This window comes from Erpetoichthys calabaricus, chromosome 5 (genome assembly GCF_900747795.2).
Source record: "Erpetoichthys calabaricus chromosome 5, fErpCal1.3, whole genome shotgun sequence".
Classification (NCBI taxonomy): Eukaryota; Metazoa; Chordata; class Cladistia; order Polypteriformes; family Polypteridae; genus Erpetoichthys; species Erpetoichthys calabaricus.
This window is the reverse complement of record NC_041398.2, coordinates 11,038,418-11,064,768: the sequence shown is the minus strand read 5'-3', so window position 1 is coordinate 11,064,768 and position 26,351 is coordinate 11,038,418. Positions and strand designations below refer to the sequence as shown.

General features: G+C 40.4%; 2 protein-coding genes across 5 annotated transcripts in view; both read left to right on the top strand.

Annotated features, from left to right (window-relative positions):
• The window catches only part of LOC114643681 (tripartite motif-containing protein 16-like), a 488,218-nt gene that overhangs the window by 458,806 nt on the left and 3,061 nt on the right, over positions 1–26,351 (top strand). The window lies entirely within an intron of this gene.
• LOC114644391 (tripartite motif-containing protein 16-like) overlaps positions 1–26,351 on the top strand; it is a 119,622-nt gene that overhangs the window by 90,210 nt on the left and 3,061 nt on the right. The window lies entirely within an intron of this gene.

Below are 26,351 nucleotides of genomic sequence, written 5' to 3'. Positions count from 1 at the left end.
GATAAAGCAGCCGATGAGGAGTACACGAAGGTGACATTCAAGGCAATCATCGAGGAGGGAGGTTACAAGCCAGAACAAGTGTTTAACATGGATGAAACTGGCTTGTTTTGGAAGAGGATGCCTTCTCATACCTTCATCATGCATGACGAAGCCCGAGCCCCTGGAATCAAAGCACACAAAGACAAGATTGACTGTGATAATGCGTGGCAATGCTGCTGGCCACATGATAAAGCCAGGGGTAATTTATATTCTATTTATTTTCTGATTTTTCTCACAGAGTTTCTCCTGCAGATTTCTATCAGGATCAGTCAGCTTGTGTCCCTTCCAGGAGTCTCCTTCATAGTGAGGCTGCAGGTGAGTCTGACAGTAGGAGGCCATGCAGGTGAGACAGGACTTCACCGCTCTGAACTTCTTACCAGTACTGAAGTCACACTCGACATCTCCAATGGTCAGCATAATTCTGAGTTGGAGGAGGAGGAGGAAGAGGGGGACTGATTGTTGTCTTCATTAATTTCTTGATGACTTCATTCAGCAGATTATTTCTTCACAGAGCAGGCCTCGTGGTGAAGTTTTCTCTGCATTGAGGTCAGCTGCTCTCTTGGCTCTGATCCCAGTACAACAACAACATTTATTTCTGTAACGCATTTTCATACAAACAATGGAGCTCAAAGTACTTTACATGATGAAGAAAGAGAAAAAAGACAAAATAAATAAGAATTAAAATAGGGGAGCACTAATTAACAGAATAAAAGTAAGGTCTGAGGCCACGAGACCACCCAGCTCCCTCTAGTCATTCTACCTAACATCAATGACCTCAATCAGTCCTCATGGTATTCAGGGTTCACATGGAAGGACTTGATGATGACGGTCATGTGGACTTCTGGCCTTTAATTCATCAATGTAAGGACATCACGGAGCTTTGATCAGGTGGTGGTGGTGCAGGTCACCACCACAGAAAACCGGAAAAATAACAGAAGACGGGTTAGTACGGATTGTGGATCCACCATGAATAATAATGATAATTAATTGAACATAAAGAGCATCAGGATTTAACTAAGATGAAGCTGTGAGAAGGCCATGTCACAGTAATGTGTTTTCAGCAGTGTTTTAAAGAGCTCCACTGTAGCAGCCTGGTGAATTTCTATCTGTCAGCTTTTCCAGATTTGAGGTTCATAACAGCAGATGACCGCCTCACCACTTATTTTTAGTTTAGCTCTTGGAATTCTAAGCAGACCCTCATTTGAAGATCTAAGGTTACGATTTGGAGTTTAAGATGTAAGACATTCTGAAATATAATATGGAGCAGATTATTTAAGGCTTTATAAACCATAAGCAGAATTTTAAAGTCAATTCTAAATGACACAGGTAACCAGTGTAGTGACATCAGAACTGAGGTGATGTGCTCAGACTTTCTTTTCTAAGTTAAGATTCTAGCAGCTCCATTCTGCACTCGTTGTAATTGATTGATGTCTTTTTTGGGTGGTCCTGAGAGGAGTGAGTTACAGTAATCTAGTCGACTGAAAACAAAAGCATGAACTCATATCTCAGCATCTTTCAATGTTATAAGAGGTCTAACTTTTGTTATATTTCTTAACTGAAAAAATGTTGTCCTAGTAATCTGATTAACTAGGGGGCTCTGCCCCCTGCTCGCTTCGCTCGCCAACCCCTGGTGTTGGGAAATTACAAAGAGCGTAATGTATGAATGAGATATAGCTTAGTGTGAAGGTGTAGATGACGCAGATAGGAAGCAAACAATAAAGTGTTTGGTATAGTGTAAAGGTTTATTGGAAAATTTCTTTGTAAACAACTTTAGTAGTAAAGATGGTGTCTTGTCCTTGAATGAGTTTTCCCTGGCATGGAGCATTTATGACTTTAACTTTAACGTCAGATGAACGTCGAACTTGTGAGAAGGCAACATAAAGTTGTCCATGTACAAAAACGGGCTCAGATAGGTAGATACCAACCTTGTCCATGGTTTGTCCTTGTGATTTGTTGATGGTCATGGCAAAGGCAGGTTTAATGGGGAATTGTTTCCGTTTAAGTGTAAAAGGTAATTCCAGGTCAGAACTCGTAAGGTCAATTCTAGGAATGAGAACAGTATTGTTAGCATGTGATCCTGTAAGAACTGTTGCTTGAATAACATTGTGTGTCATGGTGTTGACGACTAAACGTGTACCATTGCATAAACCCTGTTTAGTGTTAAGGTTTCTTAATAGCATGATTATTGTTCCGTTTTTAAGGCTAAGACTGTGTTGTGGTAATCCGGCTGGGTTAATAGTGTTCAAATATTCTAAGGGGAAATCAAGATGGTCATTGTCGTCATCAGAGTAAACTTTGTCAGAGCTTAGAAAGAGGTGTGACTCTCAAGGAAGTAATGAAATGACCTGGTTATTAATGTGATCAACAGTAATATTTTTTGGACATAATATAGTTTGTTGTGTTAAAAGGGGTATTTGGTCTAATGAGACCGCTGTTCCAAATATCTCCGTAAGTAAGTCGTCGCAGATAAAGGGTTGAGGAATTGTAATAATATCTGGGTGAAGAGCATCTGTATTGGTGAGTGTACAATGTTCTAGTTGTAATAACCAATTGTTATATTCGGGATCTGGACATCGCATGTTTTGTACCAAGTGTATCTTTTGAAAGCAATGCCAACTGTACTCGTAACATGTTTTGTTCCGCGGTTTTAGAAGCGCGTTGTAGGCGCCGACGTGAATTTTTTTTTTGATGCGGGTTCGTGTTTGTGGTCCCGTTACTCGAGCCGTCTAGTTTTGTACCCGTGATCGTGAATTGATGACTTGTTTGATCTTTATCGTTATGAATATGGATAAGTAATAAGGAGGATCGAACTCACTGTTAATATGCGGACTGTTCGTTTCTTCGTATTATCACCAATCAGGTCTCGCGCCTGTATATGTATTGTAGTTCGGTCTCGTGTTGTTTATATGACGTCGTCGCGTATGTTAAGGTGGACTGAATAATAGCTGAGCGCATGGCATGTGGAGCAATAGGTAAGCACTGTCTAAAATCTACTCCTAATAAAAGTACCTTTCCTCCAAAGGGAATATTATTATTCATCAATGCAATGCCAATTGTCCGCGTATTTTAAGGTGGACTGAACAATAGCTGAGCGTATTGCAAGTGGAGTAATAGTTAAGCACTGTCTGAAATCTCCTACTAATAACAGTACCATTCCTGCAAAGGGAATATTATTATTTATCAGCGTTTGTAGAAGTTTATCAATGGTGTTGAGTAAGTGACTGGATGCCATTGTACATTCATCTATAATTAATAGTGTGGCAAGACGGATGTCATGTGCATTGTCACTGTGCATTGTCATAGTGGATACCGATGTTTCTGTGACTGGGACCGGTATTTGGAATAAGGAGTGACATGTGTTTTTGGAGCCGAGACATTTTTTCTTCCACGGTTTCAGAAGCGCGTTGTAGGTGCCGACGTGATTTGTGCATATTTGCGTTCTTGATTTGTTTCAGGGTGCACTGTTCCAATGCGATGTAATATTTGTCAACATACGCGAAAGCAGTATGGGTCATTGCCTTTTGGTGACCTGATATTTACTCCGGTAGATGCAAAATCAAATGAACTATTGTAGGATGTAATGCAGTTGATAAAGTTTTTACTTTCAGGTACTTCGTTAGTTAGAAGCTTCTGTAGATATGCAGGATATGAATGTAAAGGAGGCAGTCTAATTTGACCCTTGTGACAACAACGTGTAAATTCATTACTTGTATTGCCAGTTGTTTCTTCAGGGAAGTTAAGTGAATGACAATGATTGCAAATGACATTCATTAATCCCAATGAATTTTCATGAATAGTGGATTTATTATTGAACGCGCTATCAGCTAACTGGCGCAATCGTTAGTGTGGTCGTGGGTCTGAATCGTCCTTTTTGTGTACGTTTCGCGGGCTATGTCCGTAGTCTGTCCCGTTTCGTGTCCAATGGGCTTTGTGTGGTGCTCGCGGCTTCTTTTTTTTTGTGTGCTGGGGGCTTGTTGCCTGAGTTTTTATTTCTGTTAGTGGAGGGGGTGTTTGTGTGTCGTGGGGCTGAATCGTCCTTTTGGTGTGCGAACCGTTTCTTGTGCCATGTGGCGCCTGCGTGTGACTCCTTTGTTTTTGGTGTTCTAGGGGCGCGTGGCCTCATTTCTTATTTCAGTTACTGGAGGGGGGCTTTGGGTGTCGTGGGTCTCAATCCTCTTCTTTGTGTGTGTCCCGTTTCGTATGCAATGGCTTCGTGCGTTTACGTTGCATTCCATCCGGCCGGTTTCCGTTGCTTGGAGGGGGGGGGGGGGGGGTTGTGGGGTTGCCTGCGCAGTACGTCTTTTGCGTCCACGGCCCATGGCCGGATGTCCCTGCATCCATCCGGTTTACCATTCTCAGTTAGTAATATGGATATGTGATTTAAAATTCAGGTCAGAGTCAACAGTTACCCCTAAATTCTTTACCTCCGTCCTGACTTTTAATCCTAATGCATCAAGTTTATTTCTAATAACCTCATTATATCAATTATTGCCAATCACTGAAATTTCAGTTTTCTCTTAATTTAGTTTGAGTAAATTACTTCTCATCCATTCAGAAACACAAGTGAGACGTCGGGGGTCAGTGAATCAATTGAGTCGGGGTCATCAGGTGCTATTGATAAGTACAGTTGTGTGTCATCAGCATAGCTGTGGTAGCTCACGTTATGCCCTGAGATAATCTGAACTAATGGAAGAATATAAATCAAAATGAGCACCGGGCTGAGGATAGAGCCTTGTGGACCACCATATAGAATATCATGTGTCTTTGAGTTATAATTACCACAACGAACAAAGACTTTTCTACCTGCCAGGTAGGATTCAAACCAATTTAAGACCCTGCCAGAGACGCCCACCCTTTGACTAAGGTGATTTCTAAGAATATTGTGTTTGATGGTATCAAATGTGACACTCAGATCTCAGAGGATGAGAACAGATAGATGGCCTCTGTCTGCATTTACCTACAAGTCATTGACTACTTTAACGAGTGCAGTTTCTGTGCTGTGATTTGTTCTGAAACCCGACTGAAACTCATCAAGAATAGCAGGTTTATTGAGGGGGTCTTTGAGCTGCATAATGACGGCCTTCTCTATGATTTCACTTGAGACAGACAGGTTAGAAATAAGTCTAAAATTGTCAAAAACAGAGAAGTTGAGATTATTTTTCTTGAGCAGGGGTTTAACTACAGCAGTCTTAAGACAGTCTTTGAAGACCCCCGTATCTAATGACAAGTTTACTATGTGAAGAATACTCTCAATTAGCACAACCGATACTTCTTTGATAAAACTGGTTGGTATTGGGTCAAGGACACAGGTGGAGGGTCTCAGTTGAGAAATTATTTTATATAAATCAGGTAAATCTATCCTGGTGAAAGAATTTAATTTGTTTATAATGGAGTACTGGGGCTTAAGATGATCAGTGTTGGGGAGATGTACTATATTATTTCTAATATCATTCATTTTTTGATTAAAAATACAGCAATAGCCTCATTAGTTTCACTGGAAGTATTTTGGAGGCATTCTGTTGAGTGACTTGAGTTTAGCAGACGATCAATCGTAGAGAATAAGACTCTGGGATTACTAGCATTGTTATTTATAATCATAGAGAAATAGCAGCGCCTCTCAAGATGGACTGTGTTATTGTATTCTGTTATTTTAACCTTCAGTATCTCATAGTGGATAGTCTGTGAGGCATTTCAGGCAGAAACTGTGACCACAATGCAGTGACACGCGGTCAGTCAGGGTGTCCAGACACACCGAGCAGGTGAACTCGTCCTGTGACACAAACAGCTGGGCTTCAGCCATCGTCAGTCTGAGGAGAGGCAGGCAGAGAGAATCAGTCAGAGGAACATGGAAGTGACTTGTAAAGAAACCAAAGTGAAAGTTTGTCTGTGCTCAGTGAGGAGGAGGAGGATGATGATGATGATTCTCTACTGCCAATCCCTCTGTAATAGCCCACATCAGACTCATTCCACTTAAGTACATAAGTGTGACCCCTCCAGCTTGTCACTTCTCAGTGACACACACTTGGACTTGCTGTCACCAGCACTAACAAATGTACCAATGTCTCTGAGACACATGAAGACTCGTACAACATTTGGATATATCAGTGTTTCTCAACGTTTCTCCATGTGCGCCCCATCTTTTCATATTAGTGTTTGTGGCACCCCTCTCCCTTAAAGTTTTACTGCACATTTTTAGATTTTTGATTATATTGAGATTCACTCAACAACACTACATTTTAATTTGGGAATGCACTGTTGTCAGAAGTACTCAAGTGTCGATCAGACTGGGGCATCACTAACATGTTTTCATCATCAAAATATACAGTCACACATGTGACACATTTCAAATTAAAACCCATGTGATAAAATATACGTAAAATTCAAACATTTCTTTGGTTTTCATTAAATTTCATTAATTTTAGTCATTTTAATAATTCCACATTTTAAATTATTCCATTCTATAATAATACAAATCAAATTACAAATATTATAAACACTCCTAAGAATACAATCACATCTTATTTCTAAAACAATAAGTGACATATTAGCGATTCCACAAGTGCCCTCTAACGGTGAGAGAGAGGACTGCACTTGAATTCTGATGTCTGCTGACGGCGGACAGGCCTCTCCACGTGACATACAGTATATATACAGTAACACAGCACAACACTGGGTCGTCTACTTGTCACGATGTTGTCACTCTCAGCAGCTCCTCTGCCAGATTTTCTGCAGTACGTCTCTCAGTAAACTCACAACAGTCCAGAAGGCAGGATGTCATCTTAAAGTTTCTAATAAAGTGACAAGTGACAGACACGTATGAGCAGGTCGTTCTGGATGTCCGGCAGTCAGTTGTCAGGTAAACTGCTGAAGCTTTTTTTATCCTGTCTCGCCACAATGCACGCTCCGTGTTATATAGTCGTGGAGTAATTGTTTGGGATAAGGTTTTTCAACTTGGGAGAACATACATGGGGATTAAAGCTGAACAAAAATGTTTAAATCCTTTTTACTCCACAATGAAAATGTCTGAAAGTCACAGGCTATCATTTTAGTCAGCTCATCATCGACACTTATCTGTCTGGCTGGGGTCACTTGTTTTGGAATAAATGTGCTTATTTAAGTTTGAGTGGCAGAAGGCTGTGATATACCTGCAATTTCTGATAAGACACTGGATGCTACAGCAGAAATTCTTGGCTCAAAACAGGACACTTTTCTAGGGTCAGTGGATGGCAGCCTAAGGAGAGAGGACGAGCTGGACGGACGGCTGAGCGCTTCTTAGATGTCTGTGCAGGTTTGTTGCTGACCCTGCTCTGCTCTGACGGATATTCTCATTTTACAAATTCTGCACTCAGCTTTGCAGTCTCTAATATCATTGAAATGTAGCCAGATGCTGTTTGTTTTTCGCTTTTCGCTCATTTCTTCACTTTTTCCCAACGGGCTTGCACTTCAATTCGACTCCGCGTCTCTCTGTCGCTCTGTGTACCTGGACTGTACCACTACACTCGCTGTCTTCGGAGCGTCTGCCCCCCTTCCTTCTTTCACATAATGGTATGATCGTAATCTGTCGTTGCTTATGATTGGCAGCATGTTGTGCCCATTAAAATAAAGTCCCGCCCCTGTCTGCCTGGATTCTATTTGGCTGAAGACTCCGCTCTCCCCGACGGGAGTTGGCCCTTCTTGTTCACTACAAAGAATCGGCTCTTAGAGGTGAACGACACATCACGACACGCGGTCATTTACACGAATACCACAGAGCCGATTGTCCACATACTGGGTGTGATTTCTCTACCATAAACAGTTGTAATAAACGAGATTGTTTTAATAAATAGCTTCTTTTTCGATTTCCATTTTTTCTTCCCGACCCCCTTGTAGATATCTCGCTCCAGAGGTTGAGCCACACTGCTGTAAGGCTAAAATAAATGGCATCTGTGCCGGTAAGCGGCAGCGCGCAGCTTCACTGATGAGGGCCAAACTGCGGACAGCCTCGACACGGAGCTTCAGGCTTGAAAGAAGGAAAAACACAAGACTTTAACAACTGATTAAATAAGCTAACTAATATGTTATGCTGTAACTTTATTTATTATCGTTAGGACATACAAAGAGACACTGGCATATACACATAAATGCTAATGTAACATATATCTGCGTGTGCTCATATAAAAGCCTGCAAACGCACTCAGTGGTGCTGTTCATTCTTGGCGCTCGGCTGCTCACTCGTCTGTCAGGGCTAAGCTGCTGCTAACTTCATGGACATCGATGAGCAGTGAAAGGTCCGTAACCTTCAATAATCAGCTCTTAACCCCTATATACAGTGGGTCAGACTAGGTAGATATCAGAATGTGTTTTATTTTAACATTAATGTCCAGATTAATGCTGAGCCCTAATAAATGTAAATGCCATTAAGTGCTTATATGTTTCATGTGCCAGCCTAAGAGCCTGCCCAGTACTCACACAGCCAAAGGCCCTGCCTGCAGTTTGTTTGTCTTCTGTCAGTGAGCGGCTCAGCACCGGCGTTCACAAAACAAGATCTGCCTGTGAACAGGCTGGCAGGCCAGGGCCCTTCTGAAATAAATGGTGTCCTTTTAAAGTTACCTCAGGACAACACTTTACATAGCTAATAGCACTAAAACTATTAATAAAGCATATTGATTCCTAATCTAAATTCTCAACATTCTCCACCTTAATAAAAGGAAAAGTGTCTCTGTGTGTCAATTTGGTTCGTAGGTCTCTCTCATTCCAACAGATGGCACAACACAAACATTTGTAGTAATACAATTAATGGCATTTGTCACTCCAGCAAATGGTACATCACAATTGATCGCACTGCTTTTATGAATCCAACACCAAATGGTGTGTAACAGAGACATCATGTTAAATTTTTCTTTCCAACAGATGGCACATCTCAAACATTAACATGGCTTTTACAAATCCCATACTGAATTGTACAGTGCAACCCCAAATTTTGCGGGTGTTACGTTCCTAGAGCACCCGTGAATTGTGAAAAACCGTGAATTTTGGATGTGGTTAACAATATTCCTATTTTTATAGTTTAAACCCTAAATATGCCCCCAAATGACTTTAATTTAATTTCATACTCAGCTTAATACATCACCTAAAAATAAAGAATGTAAAGGTAAACCTGCATCCTGCACAGAATTGTACTTATACAGTTAGGTCCATAAATATTTGGACAGAGACAACGTTTTTCTAATTTTGGTTCTGTACATCACCACAATGAATTGTAAATGAAACAACTCAGATGCAGTTGAAGTGCAGACTTTCAGCTTTAATTCAGTGGGGTGAACAAAACGATTGCATAAAAATGTGAGGCAACTAAAGCATTATTTTAACACAATCCCTTCATTTCAGTGGCTCAAAAGTAATTGGACAAATGAAATAACTGGAAATCAAATGTTCATTTCTAATACTTGGTTGAAAACCCTTTGCTGGCAATGACAGCCTGAAGTCTTGAACTCCTGGACATCACCAGATGTTGGGTTTCCTCCTTTTTAATGCTCTGCCAGGCCTTTACTGCAGCGACTTTCAGTTGCTGTTTGTTTGTGGGCCTTTCTGTCTGAAGTTTAGTCTTCAACAAGTGAAATGCCTGCTCAGTTGGGTTAAGATCAGGTGACTGACTTGGCCATTCAAGAATTTTTCACTTCTTTGCTTTAATAAACTCCTGGGTTGCTTTGGCTGTATGTTTTGGGTCATTGTCCATCTGTATCATGAATCAATTTGACTGCTGTATTTAGCTGGATTTGAGCAGACAGTATGTCTCTGAACACCTCAGAATTCATTCGGCTGCTCCTGTCCTGTGTCACATCATCAATAAACACGAGTGTCCCAGTGCCACTGGCAGCCATGCACGCCCAAGCCATCACACTGCCTCCTCCACCGTGTTTTACAGATGATGTGCTATGCTTTGGATAATGAGCTGTTCCACACCTTCTCCATACTTTTTTCTTGCCATCATTCTGGTAGAGGTTGATCTTGGTTTCATCTGTCCAAAGAATGTTTTTCCAGAACTGTGCCGGCTTTTTTAGATGTTCTTTAGCAAAGTCCAATCTCGCCTTTCTATAATTGAGGCTTATGAGTGGCTTGCACCTTGCAGTGCACCCTCTGTATTTACTTTCATGCAGTCTTCTCTTTATGGTAGACTTGGATATCGATACGCCAACGCCCTGCAGAGTGTTGTTCACTTGGTTGGCTGTTGTGAAGGGGTTTCTCTTCACCATGGAATGATTCTGTGATCATCCACCACTGTTGTCTTCCGTGGACGTCCAGGTCTTTTTGCGTTGCTGAGTTCACCAGTGCTTGCTTTCTTTCTCAGGATGAACCAAACTGTAGATTTTACCACTTGTAGTATTGGAGCAATTTCTCCGATGGGTTTTTTCTGTTTTCGCAGCTTAAGGATGGCTTCTTTCACCTGCATGGAGAGCTCCTTTGACCGCATGTTGTCTGTTCACTGCAAAATCTTCCACATGCAAGCACCACACCTCAAATCAACTCCAGGCCTTTTATCTGCTTAATTTTATATTTTATTTATTAATTTTTATTGTAATCATTCCATACAAACAGATCAATTTATAACCAAACAAAATTGAAGACAAATCAAAGCCCACCCCTGAGAAGGAGAGCTTAGCTGAAGGAGAATTTCTTAGGGCTTTTTAATAAGGCAACAATAAACAAAAGAAAGGGAGAAATATCTATATGTAAATAAGAGATGGAGAAGGGAGTTAAATACAATAATAGTCATTTCTCTTATTCTAAAATAACATTGATTAGATCCTGCCAGGTTTTGAAACAATGTTGTACAGATCCTGTAACTGAGAAGTTGATTTTTTCCAATTTAAAATAATATAAAACATCGGTTTCCCACTGACTTATCAGAGGAGAATTAGGATTCTTCCAATTTAACAGAATAAGTCTGCGTGCCAGAAGTGTAGTGAATGCAATCACCGTTTGCTTGTCCTTCTCCAATTCCAGTCCATCTGGAAGAACACCGAACACAGCTGTTAATGGGTTAGGAGGGATTGTGACCCCAAGGCTGTCTGAGAGGCACTTAAAAATTTTGGTCAAAAATGATGTTAGTTTGGTGCAAACCCAGAACATGTGACCCAGTGAGACAGGAGCTTGGTTGCAGTGTTCGCAGGTTGGATCTTGCCCTGGAAACATTTTGGACAGTTTTAAGCGAGAAAGATGAGCTTGATATATAATTTTTAGTTGAATAATTCTTTGCTTTGCGCATATGGAACTCAAATGAATTCTCTGCTTTGCTACCTTCCACTCCTTTTCTGATATATTGATTAGAAGATCTTCTTCCCAATGTCCTCTTGGATCTTTGAAAGGCAGGGACTCTAATAGGATTTTATATAATGCGGAAATGGTGTTTAATTCCTCGAAATTGAGCAGTATTTTTTCCAGCATTGTGGAGGGTGCAAGGTGGGGGAAATCAGGCAATTTCTGTTTAACAAAATTTCTAATTTGAAGATAGTGAAAGAAATGTGTAGCTGGGAGGTTGAAATTTGAACGCAATTGTTCAAAAGATGTAAATATGTTGTCTATATAAAGATCTCTGAGCATTTTAATCCCAAAACTTTTCCAGGTATTAAAAACTGGATATACTTGCGAGGGTTGAAAGAGGTGGTTCTCTTGCAGAGGTGCCACTGATAAAAGATTTTTCATCTTAAAATGCTTCCAAATTTGGTTCCATATTCTGAGTGAGTAAAGCACAATTGGGTTATTAGTATATTTGTGATAACTTTCATTTATTGGAGAGCAGAGCAGGGAATATAAAGAAGTACTACAGGATTTTACTTCGATTGCGGACCAAGCTTGTGTATGTGCATTTATTTGTGTCCAGGTTTTTATGGCTTGTATGTTTGCTGCCCAGTAATAAAACTGAAAATTAGGTAAAGCCATGCCACCTTCTGCCTGAGGTCTTTGTAAGGTCGCTCTTCGGATACGTGGGTGTTTTGAGTTCCGAATGAATGAGGTTATTGTTGAATCTAACTGTTTAAAAAATGATTTATTGATATATATTGGAATGTTTTGAAATAAAAAGAGAAGTTTTGGAAGGATATTCATCTTAACAATGTTAATTCTTCCGGCTAGAGTGAGATGAAGGGTTGACCATCTATGCAAGTCTTGCTTAATTTTTTCCATACAGACGGCAAAAGTTTGTTGATAAAGAGCTTTATGTTTACTTGTGATATTTACCCCTAGGTATTTAAACTGATCTGCTATGGTAAAAGGTAGGGTGTCCAATCTAATATTATATGCTTGTGAATTCACTGGAAAGAGTATACTTTTATTCAGATTAATTCTAAGACCAGATATCTTTTGAAATTCTGTTAGTGCTGTTAGAACTGCAGGGACAGTGTTTTCTGGGTCCGATATATATAAGACCATATCATCTGCATATAGAGAAATTTTCTGTTCCAGTCCTTTATCTGCTTAATTGATAAGGACATAACGACGGACTTGTCCACACCTGCCCATAAAATAGCCTTTGAGTCAATTGTCTAATTACTTTTGAGCCCATGAAATGAAGAGATTGTGCTCAAAAAATGCTTTAGTTGCGTCACATTTTTATGCAATCGTTTTGTTCACCCCACTGAATTAAAGCTGAAAGTCTGTACTTCAACTGCATCGGAGTTGTTTCATTTCAAATTCATTGTGGTAATGTACAGAACCAAAATTAGAAAAAAATTGTCTGTGTCAAAATATTTATGGACCTAACTGTATGTCACCTGCAGTGATGGAATATAAAATCCCGATGTTACCGCTATATGTACTGTAATTCACACAAGCGCGTTTTCATTGCCAGAAGCCTTAGAAGGTGCCGGGCGTTTCAACGACATTTTGGGGCTTTAACTCTTAAACTGCCACATACTTGGGGGTTAATCCATCCCTGGATAAATAGTTTTTTGCTGCACTTTAAGTAAACGTCACAATTTACAAAGAAAAAGTGAAATTTTAATGGAACACATATTTTTTTTCATGCAAAGATCATCACAATTACTACAACACTGATCATTTCACACCCTGCTAATGAACTGTACAAACTATTTAATAAACTACTCGAACAATATGTACAAAGTGCAAGTGACGCCATGGATGAAGTCACCGAGCCAACTGCTCTTGAGGTGCTGCACTCGAGCACACAGAGGTAAGCGCTGACGCTGGCAGGCCAGTCTAGTGCAGCGGCTCAATCAGGGACAGCGAGGCTGCAGTGCTGCAGGGTGTCACGCTTGGGTCACAGAATTGCATATCACGTGACAGAGCAGCCGCAAGTAAGCCCAGCAAGTAAGGGAGCAATGTGAAGGTAGTCTATCAGTTTATTTTAAGAGGGTTTTTTTGAGGAGCGTCCGTGTCTTCTAGGGGTGCGTTCAGCCCCCCTGCTCACAAGGGGCTGGCAGTGGTCATGAGCTGGCTGATCGACGAATGTACAGCACTGACTTATCAGCTCCTGCGTGTTCACAAATGGCACTTTGAAATGACTATAGCCGGTTGTGGTGGTTTAAGGGTTAAGAGGACATCCGTTGACCCCAACAGCCCCATCAGCCTCAGCAGAAGACCAATCAGAGACACTGCAGGGACTGCTGGGAGTTGCAGTTTCAAATTCTATTGGCTACTTTTAAATCCCAAACAGCATTTTCCTCTACAGTTGCTTCATCTTCTCTCTACAACACAGGATTTTAAAGAAAAAAGCCATAAAAATTGCGGTGGATATTTGAGGTTTTCCCTAACAATTATTAGATAGGTTCTAAGGAAAAATCCACAAATGACTGAGGCTGCATACTCTGAACCGCGACTTCGCAGGGGTCTACTGTATATAACAGAGACATACACATTGTATTTGTCATTCTAACATTCTATACATTATATTACTACAAATGTTTGTAATGTGCCATCTGTTGGAATGGAAAATATAATGCATTTTATTAATACATGACTTACATTCCAATAGGTGGTGCTCTGCATATGATAACACTGAGGTCCACGCTGATCACTTATATTTCATCCCAGATTATTAAATTCCACATTCCTTTGACATTTCTATACTTTGTCTTTATTTCTTGAGTGACTGAAGTAAATATTGGAGCAACGAATGTTGGAAATGACTGCTTTCATGCCTAGGGTGTTATCAACGCTGAGAGATTGCACTTGAATAATAATAATGATCCATATTACTAACCAAGAATGGTAAAACGGATATGGACGCAGGGACCTGCCCGTGGACGCAGGAGACATAGTGCGCAGGCGCCACACAAAGTCCCCCTCCCCAGAGTGAAACGGGAGAGATTACGAACCGTCTGAGATGCCGCAAGCAGGATAAAGCGAGGTCAGAAATAAAAGACAGAGTAGGAAACAAAGTAAAACGTCATAAAGAGGTTAAAGAACGGGGCCAAACACATGGAGAGCAGGTTACAGATGATGAAAACTGGAATGCAACAGCTTCAAAAAAACCTAGGCACGAAACACATTCCCAGCGAGATTCAGAATATAAAAGCAGAAAAAACGACAGTTAAACATCCACACCACACAGTGGAGGCAGACCCGGAAGGTGCAGGCGCCTACTTCGTGCGTCGGAAGGCGCGGGAAAGTACGAAAGGCAAAGGCACCTACACAGCATGGTAAAACCCGACATAATACGGAAGGCGCAGGCGTTGCCGCCATATTGTGAGTGGCACTAATGCGTAGTGAAGTTAGGAATAATGTGCTGCTTGGGATCGTACAAAACGCCGAATGCGACCCACCGTCTGAAACTGCGGAGGCAAAGCAGGCCCGAGTTCAAACTGAACAAGCTCAACTGATGGATATACGCCTACAATGCGCGTCTCAAACCGCACAAGCATGGCAAGCACGGGTTCAAAACAACGCAAGCTCCTACAATGCGCCTCTGAAACTACAGCTGCCCAGCGTGCACGGGTTCAAAACACCGGGGGTAGGCGAGCGAAGTGAGCAGGGGGCAGAGCCCCCTTGTTCTTTATATTTTTATATTTCTTTTCTCACTACTCAAAGCTCTTCTACACAGTGAGTGGGGAACCACTTCAACCAACACTAATGTGCAGCATCCACCTGATGATGTGACGGCAGACATTTTTGTGCCAGTATGCTCACCACACATGAGCTATTAGATGGTGAAGTGGTGAGAGAAACAGTGAGATAATGAGAGACAGGGGACGATTAGGGAGGCACAATGACAAGGCCTTGAAGAGCAATTTAGCAAAGACATCTTCATGGAGGACACACAGATATCTTTAATAACCACAGAGAGTCAGGACTTCAGTTTCACACCTCATCTGAAGGACAGCACCATTTATACAGCACAGTGTCCTCGTCACTGCACAGGGCCATTGGGATCCACATTCAGACCACCGGGTAAGCTCCCTATTGGCCTCACCAACACCTCTTCCAGCAGACACCCAAGCTTTTCCTACATGGTATCCAATCCAAGTACTAGCCAGGCCTGAATATGCTTAGGTTGAGGTAGATGACCTGATCTGAAGTGCATGTGGTGTGTCTGCTGGCTACAGAAGAGGAAGGGTGGCAGAAGTAAGATCCCCTTGGTTGGTAACTGGCATAAAACCAAATGTTATACGAGACTTCATGAGTCTCAGAGACATCTGTACATTTTTTAGTGTTGGTGACAGCGAGTCCCAGTGTGTGTCACTGAGAAGTGACAGGCTGGAGGGGTCACTCTTATGTACTTAAGTGGAATGAGTCTGAGGTGGGCTATTACAGAGGGACTGGCATCAGGGCATCACTTATACCCAATTGTGTGACTCAGATCTGTGTGTGTTAATCATAGGGTGCAGGAGTAGACGAGCCTGTTCAACAGACTTGATTAAGTCTCACAAATCCTGAGATAAAACGACTTGAATAACCAAGAAAATCTAAAAAACTGTGAAGGAGCCGAGAGCGGCGAGTGCCTGCTGTGTGTTACGTGTGTGTGTGTGTGTGTGTGTGTGTCTGTCTGTCTGTCTGTCTGTCTGTCTGTCTGTTATCAGTTTTAAAGATGTTTTCATATTTCTACTATCCTTGTGTTTATTAATGTATCATATTATTCTGTTTCTTAAACTGAGTGGGCTTCAGATGGGGTCTTTACTGAATAATCTGATAAATTCATGGCATGAACAAAAAAAAAACACAAACATTCATTATTGATAAGCAAGAGATGAGAAGTTATTATGGGATGGATAATTTGTTTAATAAAGATGACTAATATGTAATCTGATGTGCACTTCAGTGTGTAATAAATGAATAAGAAATACTGACGTGAATGACACTTTAGCAGACCCCCTGTGACAGGTCATCTCTTCTCTCACTTGGTGGTCTTCATTCTCTGAGCTCCTGTCTCACATTAACTGTTCACCCTCAGTGTCTCCTCAGATGTTCTCTCTGTGAGCTCTCAGCTTTCTCTTTAAATCTCCTCCTCCTCCTCCTCCTCACTGAGCTCAGACTAACCATGTCTTTCGTTTCTTCACAAGTCACTTCCTTGTTCCTCTGACTGATTCTCTCTGCCTGCCTCTCCTCAGACTGATGATGGCTGAAGCCCAGCTGTGTGGATTACATGACGAGATCACCTGCTCGTTGTGTCTGGACACCCTGACTGACCCCGTCACTATCCTCTGTGGTCACAGTTTCTGTCTGAAGTGCATCTCAAACTACTGGGATCAAAGCCAAGAGTGCAGCTGTCCTCAGTGCAGACACACCTTCACCAAAAGGCCTGAGCTGAACAGAAACACTCTGCTGAATGAAGTCATCAAGAAATTAAAGAAGACGACTCTCAGTTCTCCTCCATCTCAGAATTATGCTGGCCCTGGAGATGTGGAGTGTGAGTTCTGTACTGGTAAGAAGTTCAGAGCATTGAAGTCCTGTCTCACCTGCCCGGCCTCCTACTGTCAGACTCACCTGTGGCCTCACTATGAAGGAGCTCCCTGGAAGGGATACAAGCTGGTTGATCCTGATAGAAATCTGAAGGAGAAAATCTGTGAGAAACATCAGAAAAGTCTGGAGATATTCGGTAAAACTGATGATTCCTGTATCTGCATGATGTGTGTGGTGAATGGACATAATGGGCATAAAATGGTCGAGCTGGAGACAGAAAGAGAAGAAAAGCAGGTGAGTGATGTTTAGTGTTTAATGGAAACTGTTTGAATAACTTTGAGTTAAGGAATTTGTACATTTAATGTGACAGAGAAATCTCTTCATCTCCAGTAAAACTCGATTATCTGTCACTTGATTAACTGTCAGGACTGAATAACAAAAACCCAACCTTGTGCACGCCAGCGTCTCCCGATTACTACTGCGAGTTCTGCACATTGGAACAACAGAAATCCCAGTGTCCGTTACGTACCTTCAGCTTTAATGGCGTTTTGTGTCTTTTCTCTTTTGTTATAATTAAACTAAACGACTATACATTGTTATGGCCTATCAACATATGTGTGTGCTGTTTGAACTTATTAAACGTTTATGAAACAGCAACAGCTCTTCAAGTATTGCTTCAATGACGGAGTAGGAAGGCCAACAGTGAACGATAGAAAGCGGGATGCTGAAATAATTGAAAAATGTGTTGAAAATGGAAACCAGTGACGGTAAAGTTATTCTCTATTAATGTTAATGGTCTTCTGCATTGTCATTTTCTTTATATATTCTGTTATATCAGGTTGTGTTAATATATTGTGGTGTGCAGGCAGCTTGTGATGCTCTGTATGGGGGCAGAAAGGGCGGAAAACTGTAAGTGATGGGACTGGCTGAGGGGCTTCTGTTCTGTGAGGGGCGGACAGGAGAAGTGAGGAGAGAAGTGAAGGTGTGGAGCAGGGAGTCAGGAGACAATAAGCAGGAGTGTTTGTGGTATCAAAAAGACACAACGAGAGTGGCAGGAGATCAACTGATCAGTAGGGAAAGCTTTCTGTGATTGTTTAGGATGTGAGCTCAGTAACCAAATAACGGAGTGTAAGACAGGACACCGCTTGTGAGGGAACGAAGACTCCACGTAAAACATAGAAAACTGCAGGACCTCTGAGTTGTGTTAGCTTATTACGCTGGTCATTACAATATTATATAAATTAATTCATTTTCTTAATATAGTGTTTAACGACTTCGCTAAACTAATCTACTGTATGTCATTTTTTTTTTATTTTATTTATTAATTTTTATTGTAATCATTCCATACAAATAAATCAATTTATAACAAAACAAAATTGAAGACAAATCAAAGCCCACCCCTGAGAAAGAGAACTTAGCCAAAGGAGAATTTCTTAGGGCTTTTTAATAAGGCAACAATAAACAAAAGAAAGGGAGAAATATCTATATGTAAATAAGAAATGGAGAAGGGAATTAAATGCGGTAATAGTTATTTCTCTTATTCTAAAATAATATTGATCAGATCCTGCCAGGTTTTAAAACAATGTTGTACAGATCCTCTAACTGAGAATTAGATTTTTTCCAATTTCAAATAATATAAAACATCGGTTTCCCACTGACTTATAAGAGGAGAATTAGGATTCTTCCAATTTAACAGAATAGGTCTGCGTGTCACAAGTGTAGTGAATGCAATCACCGTTTGCTTGTCCTTCTCCACTTCAAGTCCATCTGGAAGGACACCAAACACAGCTGTTAATGGGTTAGGAGGGATTGTGACCCCAAGGCAGTCTGAAAGGCACTTAAAAATTTTGGTCCAGAATGATGTTAGTTTGGTGCAGGCCCAGAACATGTGACCCAGTGAGGCAGGAGCTTGGTTGCAGCGTTAGCAGGTTGGATCCTGCCCTGGAAACATTTTGGACAGTTTTAAGTGAGACAGATGAGCTCGATATATAATTTTGAGTTGAATAATTCTATGCTTTGCGCATATGGAGCTCGAGTGAATTCTCTGCTTTGCTACCTTCCACTCCTTTTCTGATATATTGATTAAGAGATCTTCCTCCCAATGTCCTCTTGGATCTTTGAAAGGTAGGGACTCTAATAAGATTTTATATAATGTGGAAATGGTGTTTAATTCCTCGAAATTGAGCAGTATTTTTTCCAGCATTGTGGAGGGTGCAAGGTGAGGAAAATCGGGCAATTTCTGTTTAACAAAATTTCTAATTTGAAGATAGTGAAAGAAATGTGTAGCTGGGAGGTTGAATTTTGAACGTAATTATTCAAAAGATGTAAATATGTTGTCTATATAAAGATCTCTGAGCATTTTAATCCCAAAACTTTTCCAGGTATTAAAAACTGGATGTTTGCGAGGGTTGAAAGAGGTGGTTCTCTTGCAGAGGTGCACTGATAAAAGATTTTCCATCTTAAAATGCTTTCTAAGTTGGTTCCATATTGTGAGTGAGTAAAGCACAATTGGGTTATTAGTATATTTATGATAACTTGTATTTATTGGAGAGCAGAGCAAGGAGTATAAAGAAGACTACAGGATTTTACTTCGATTGCGGACCAAGCCTGTGTATGTTCAATTATTTGTGTCCAGGTTTTTATGGCTTGTAAGGTTGCTGCCCAGTAATAAAACTGAAAATTAGGTAAAGCCATGCCACCTTCTGCCTGAGGTCTTTGGAGGGTCGCTCTTCAGATACGTGGGTGTTTTGAGTTCCAAATAAATGAGGTTATTGTTGAATCTAACTGTTTAAAAAACGATTTATTGATATATATTGGAATATTCTGAAATAAAAAAAAAAGTTTAGGAAGATATTCATCTTAACAATGTTAATTCTTCCGGCTAGAGTGAGATGAAGGGTTGACTATCTATGCAAGTCTTGCTTACTTTTTTCTAACAAACGACAAAAGTTTGTTGATAAAGAGCTTTATGTTTACTTGTGATATTTACCCCTAGGTATTTAAAGTGATCTGCTATGGTAAGAGGTAGGGTGTGTAATCTAATATTATATGCTTGTGAATTCACTGGAAAGAGTATACTTTTATTCAGATTAATTCTAAGACCAGATATATTTTGAAATTCTGTTAGTGCTGTTAAAACAGCACGCACAGTGTTTTCTGCGTCTGATATATATAAAACCATATCATCTGCATATAGAGAAATTTTCTGTTTCAGTCCTTCTCTGAGAATCCCCTTTATCTGATAAGAATTTCGACAGTGAACCGCCAGTGGTTCAATGGCGATTGCAAAACAACAGTGGCGACAAGGGACATCCTTGTCTGGTACCACGTTCTAGTTTAAAGTAGTCTGAGCAAATGTTATTAATACAAACTGAAGCTTCTGGATTGGTATACAGTAGTTTGATCTATGCACAAATATTCAGTTTCAAATATAAACTTAAAACTCATTTGTTTAACACTGCTTGTTCTCTTTGATTACAATTGCTCTGTCTGATTTTAACTTTTGTATTTTACTTTTGTTTATAATCTGTGTTTTGTCCATTGTTCGGTGTCCTTGAGTGTTTAGAAAGGCACCTACAAATAAATAAAATGTATTATTATTATTATTAGTATTATTATTATTATTATTATTATTATTATTGTTGTTGTTGTTGTTGTTGTTGTTGTTGTTGTTGTTTATGTTAGGTGTTGTCTGTTGATGTCGTCTGTTTGTATACACTTGAATACGTACATCTTCAGTTGTCCTTAAATTATAAATACATTTTATTTTTCTGGTGGAGTTTGCATGTTCTCATTGTCTTCATGTGGGTTTCCCCCTACAATCTAGAGACATGCAGTTTAGGTGGACTGGGGCTTTGGCACATTAGCTCTATTGTGTGTGTATTCAGCCTCGATTTTCTTGTTTTTCCTCTCTTCTTAGGGAATCAGGAGTAGGGGGCTCTCAATAACATGGCCTGTTAAAGCCTACTGAGACACTCCTTGGGTGATTTGTGGATATCCAAGAAAAGAGAAATTGTGTTCTTTCCAGTGTGAGGTGCGCAGAGTGAAGAGTAAAGCAGACAGGCCTGTTCCTTGTGCTGCTCCAGTGTTGCTCACACAGTCCTTGAGTCTGCCTGACAGATAGTCCATCATCAGGACACCACAGGCTCACCCACCTGCACATCTCTGAGCTGACCCTTAACAGTGATGGCTAGGTGGTCTTGAATGCTCTGGTGAAACCAAAACACATAAACATAATAAACATCTCTTTATTATAACACACAAGACGTGATCTTTCTGAAGAGACTTTTTGTAAGTCTAGAGAGATGGAATCAAGATCCGTGAGATGGAGACTTTGGCCATCTCGAAAGTCTACACAAAATGATAGTAAAGATCGCATTCGCACAAATAAACAGAAATTATTACTCAGTGAAATAGCAGAACAGCAAAAACAGATTGAATATATTGTTTGGATTGAAACTTTAAGTCAGAGACTTGTAGATCGTCTAATTTGTGTTGCCATCACGGTAAAGTAGTGTTTCTTCACAATGAAGAGGCCTCTCGGTGAGAATGAAAAGATTTGTGGTTTGGTGAAAGTGAAATCCACGTACGTGGTCACACTTGGGTCACAGAGTGGCACAGATACACAGGAGATTTTAGAGACAAACGTTATTCAGACACTTCAAACAAACAAAAGTCTCTTTCAGTAGTGAATCGAGCTCCGTGTGTAGTCAGAGGGGACAGCTCAGTCTCTCAATTAGAAGAATAGAAAATCTTCCTGTTCTTAGGGGTGCGCCTCGGGAGCGGGACCACCACAGGAGCAGAGGATGTCTGGGGGAGAAGAGAGACAAGGCAGTGAGACAAAAGGACAGGTGCTGTACAGGCTTTTAAATGTTTGAAGCACCGCACGAACCAAACCTGCGGGTGGGCGAGTGAAGTGAGAAGTGGACAGAGCTCACTAGTTTAATTAAAAATAATAATCTGTCACCTAAACAAAACACCTGAGGTAAGTAACATATAAAAATATCATTTCTGAGTTTTAGAATTCCTTTAAGTTGCCCAGTTCCTGAATTCAACAGAATCGTTTGTGTATTTCGGTATCTTACTTGACTCCAGAAAATGTCAACGGCAGACAACGTCCTCACATGTCTGAATCAGGACATCAAATGTCCTTGTAGATCCTAAAATTACTGACATGACGTGTTTAAGTCCTCCTGGCCTTTCACCAGTTTCTTTACTTTACATTCCAGTTTTATTATTTTTGGTGTTGTGTGAACTTCACATTACCCAGTTTGTCGATGTGATGTCTTCTAAACGTCAAGAACTAAATCACACACCAGTGTGCCTTCAAACTGTCTTTTGGTTTTGACGCACTCTTCAAACCCAAACTCAATCTTACATCAGTTAAATTAAACCTTTCTTTTAATCTTTATTGTCATTCCTGTTTGTTAAATCAAATCTAAGTTGTGTCATTAAATGTCAAACAAATGTGTTGTGAAAATATCAGGAGTCAGAAAGAGAAGAAGAAATCACAAAGTGAACGTGAATTCTGATCTGACCACGCTTGTCCTTTTGTGTGTCCAAACAGAAACAGCTGGAGGCGACACTGAGTGACATCAAGAGGGGACTTGAGGAGAGAGAGAAGACACTGAAGGAGACGAGGAGAGCGATGAAGGAGATGAAGGTGAGTGGATTAGGAAGACAACACTTCATATCAAAGAGAGGAGAAATAAATGAGAACTTGACGAGCAGCAGAACTTCACTGGTGATGATAAGTAGGGACACGAGAAGGAAGAGTTAGAGAAGACGTTGTCTGGTGTCCTTCATGGCCTTTCACTGTTGACAGAATCCTAGGTGTTACTCAGTGGACACTCAGACAGCATCAGCTGCCTAAAGGGGACTTAACTCAACTAACAGAAACTCACACTGAAGGTCAACGCTGATGTTCTGAATTAGATCAGCGGGCTCAACGTCCATTAATGGTCTAAGTTGTTTTTATTTTAAAAATATCATTGCATACAATCAAGTTCAACTTATACAACAAATTACTTTCAAAGTCAAAATAAAAAATAAAAATGAGAAAGTTAATACAGAAATCTAAACAAACAAAAAAAAATGCAATAAATTAAAAACTACCAAACAGGATTCACACTGCAACCCAGAAAAAGAGAGAAGAGCCGAGAGCTGGGACAAGATTCATAATAATTTAGAAAAATAAATAAATAACTAAATAAAAAGATAGATCCAAAGACAGAATTTCCTTTTCCTCTGCTATGGATGATTATTTTAAAGTTTTATTAATTAGATCTTGTCATATTTTAAAAAGGTTTTGAACTGATCTTCTAACTGAGAATTTTTTTTTTTTAAATTTCAAACATCAGTGACCCAGTGACTTTTCACTGGTGGGCTGGGGGTCTTCAAGTTCAGCAGGACAAGTCCACAAGCTCACAATGTGGTCAAGGCAGTTACAGTCAATGTGTCCTCCTCCACTTTAGGCCCCTCTGGTAGCCCACCAACCATGGCTGTTAGTGAGTTAGGAGTGATTGTGACCCCACGGCTGTCTGATGAAACATTCAAACATTTTGGCCCTAAATGATGTTACTTTGTTGTCCTCCCAAAACATGTGGCCCAATGAGGCTGGAGCTCGATTGCCACACTCGCAGGTTGGATTCTTCCCAATTTTAAATGAGATAAATGTGATCGATGAAAGAGTCGAAATCAAATGGTTGAATACTTCGCACATATTGAGCTGGAGTGTATCCTATGCATGACTGACTTCCACTCCTTTTCTGAGATATTCATTAGAAGGTCCTTTTCCAGCCGTATCCTAGGACCCTTAAAGGGGAGATTCTTTGAAATTTTTTTATTTATGTTGCTGAGAAGCAGTCTGACTCCTCAGGACTGATCAGGAGGTCTTCTGGAAAAGAAATGGGTGGGAGGTGTGGAAAATTGGGTAGGTTTTTGGGTAGATTTTTGTTGTTTGTAGCTTCTGTAAACTTTGCTAATAATAGTGGAGCTAACTTAGTTGAAAACGTCTAAATAAAATTCCACTGGTTGCCATGAGGGCCTGTTGTTTTCCCACTTTGGAGTGAGTTTACAGCATCCAGAAGTTCTGAGACTTTCAGAGGTTTGTCCAGTTCCTCTTCAATAAGAGTGTCCAGTTGTTGTCTTTGTATTACATCAAAGAATTCCTCAGATTGTGTCTCGTCTTCTTTAAACTGAGTAGAATATAAAGACTAATAGTACTTGCTAAATGTGTGAGTTATATTTTTAGACTTCATTACTTTATGTCCAGTTGCACTGGTAATTTTTGTTATTGTGTTGCAAACTTTCTGCTTGTGGATTGCTGAGCTAAGATCTTATTAGCCTTCTTTCCACGTTCACCATAATGATGTTGTGATGTAAACATGAGTTGTTCAGGTTCTTTTGTTATCAAGAGGTTGCATTCTGATCGGAGAGCCTGTCTTTTCCTGTAAAATACCTCATTTGGAGAAATGGGATATTCTTGATTTATTCTGGAGATCGGAATGGTCTTTTCTTGTTCATTCTGGTATTTCTCAGTTTTATTAGACTCCACAACTTAAGGATCTCCACTGTTTGACTGAGTGCAGACTTTACATTATGTACACCTCCAAATGTTTTAATTCAGCTTTCATATTTAATCAAAAAGGACAGTTAGATTGTTCAGTGATGGCATCTGATGAATCTCAGGTCCACTTTCCTCCATTCAGTTTCCATGTGGAGTTTACCCCTTCTTCCAGTGTCTCAGTAGGTTTCTTAAAGTTATTCCAGATCTTCCACCACATCCTCACATTTAAGTTTGGTTAATGGGCAGAAACCCCCAATTGGCTTCCATTGTGATCGCTAGTGCAGCTCTGACCCTGTAATGAGCTGGCAGACTGTCTATGGCAGCATGCAATTTGATTCCCAGTTCTGCTAGGATTCATTTATGTGAAAGTTCTCATCCAGCAGAGACAGAACTCTTCACACACATTTCTGTGCCCAGAGAGACCAAACCTATCCAACCTAATTTATTTAACACAGACTCACATTAAACAGACCAACACCATCGAGTGTACTAAAGTACTCAACACAGCTGGTCCAGACCAGTGCGGTGTGTCTTTAGTTTAAAGAAAGTAGACAGGACACAATGTGTCACTCAGCACTGTGTAGTCCAATCCAGACAAAGAGGTGACAGCTGAAGAAGTAGAAGTGAAGGAGAGCCAACCTCACAGACCGACCTTCACTTCGGTTTATGTTTCTACGCTCGTCTGCTTTTGTTGTTTCCTCCTAGAATTCCTGCTTATTACTGATGCATGAAATCCCCTCTCTACACCCATGATGACGGTGACATTTTCAGCCAGGATTCCTTCCACTAGATGTTGTTCAAAGTTTTGTTTCATGTCTTTATTTTTTATTTATTTATGTTAATGTTGATTTGGTTGAGTATCTGCTTTATTCATTGTATTTGTCCTTCTCTATAAGCTGACTTTCTTATGTTCCATGTGGTTTGTGTGTGTCTCACCAAGAGGTGGACCATCTGCCAATCACCACCACAAGCTTCCCTTCCACCCTATAAACCCAGAGGGTCTCCCAGAGTTTCGTTGTGAATGTGCTCTGCGAGTTTGACGAGTTCTTGTGTTCTTTTAGCTGTGCCTTTTGCTTTTGTGATTTTCTGGATTTGTCAGCCTGTGCTTTGTTTTACAACAACTGTCTTTGGATTCTGTTTGGAAACTTTGTTTGTTTTGGATTGGCTTGTTAGGCTCAAAAGAGTGTCTGTGTGTTTGGAATACAACTTTATGAAGAATAAATCTTTAATTATATAAAGATTCTATGAGGGCCATTATCTATCTATCTATCTATCTATCTATCTATCTATCTATCTATCTATCTATCTATCTATCTATCTATCTATCTATCTATCTGTCTGTCTGTCTGTCTGTCTGTCTGTCTGTCTGTCTGTCTGTCTGTCTGTCTGTCTGTCTATCTATCTATCTATCTATCTATCTATCTATCTATCTATCTATCTATCTAATGTCCTCAGTCTTATGTGTGGCAAAGGTTAAACTTCTGATCACTTTGTCACTACTGCTCCTCAGCTTTTTACCAAAGTTTTTAAATTGTTCTGCAGTACTGGTGGTCTGATCTATCCTCTTAAAATTGTTCACTTAGAACTGGACACATGTGACAATGACAACTGGATCCTTCCTTCCCTACTCCAGCCAGGAGCCTATCTACTCAGCCAGTCAGGTTTTCCACATGTGCACCAAAAGGCAAACCGACATATGAGACTCTCTGTATTTGGTGTAAAGCTTCATCTAAATTGCCTAAGAAATAAATCTCATATTATCATTTCTTCCTCATTCTAGTGGCTGGTTAAGAGGTGACCCTTTAGGTCTTCTCATCCTCACCTTCTATCACCGAGTTATGTGAGTCACTGTCCAGATGTGCAAAGTTCTGAAAACAGCATAAAACCTCCAGCTTTGGGGTTGGTGATCCTG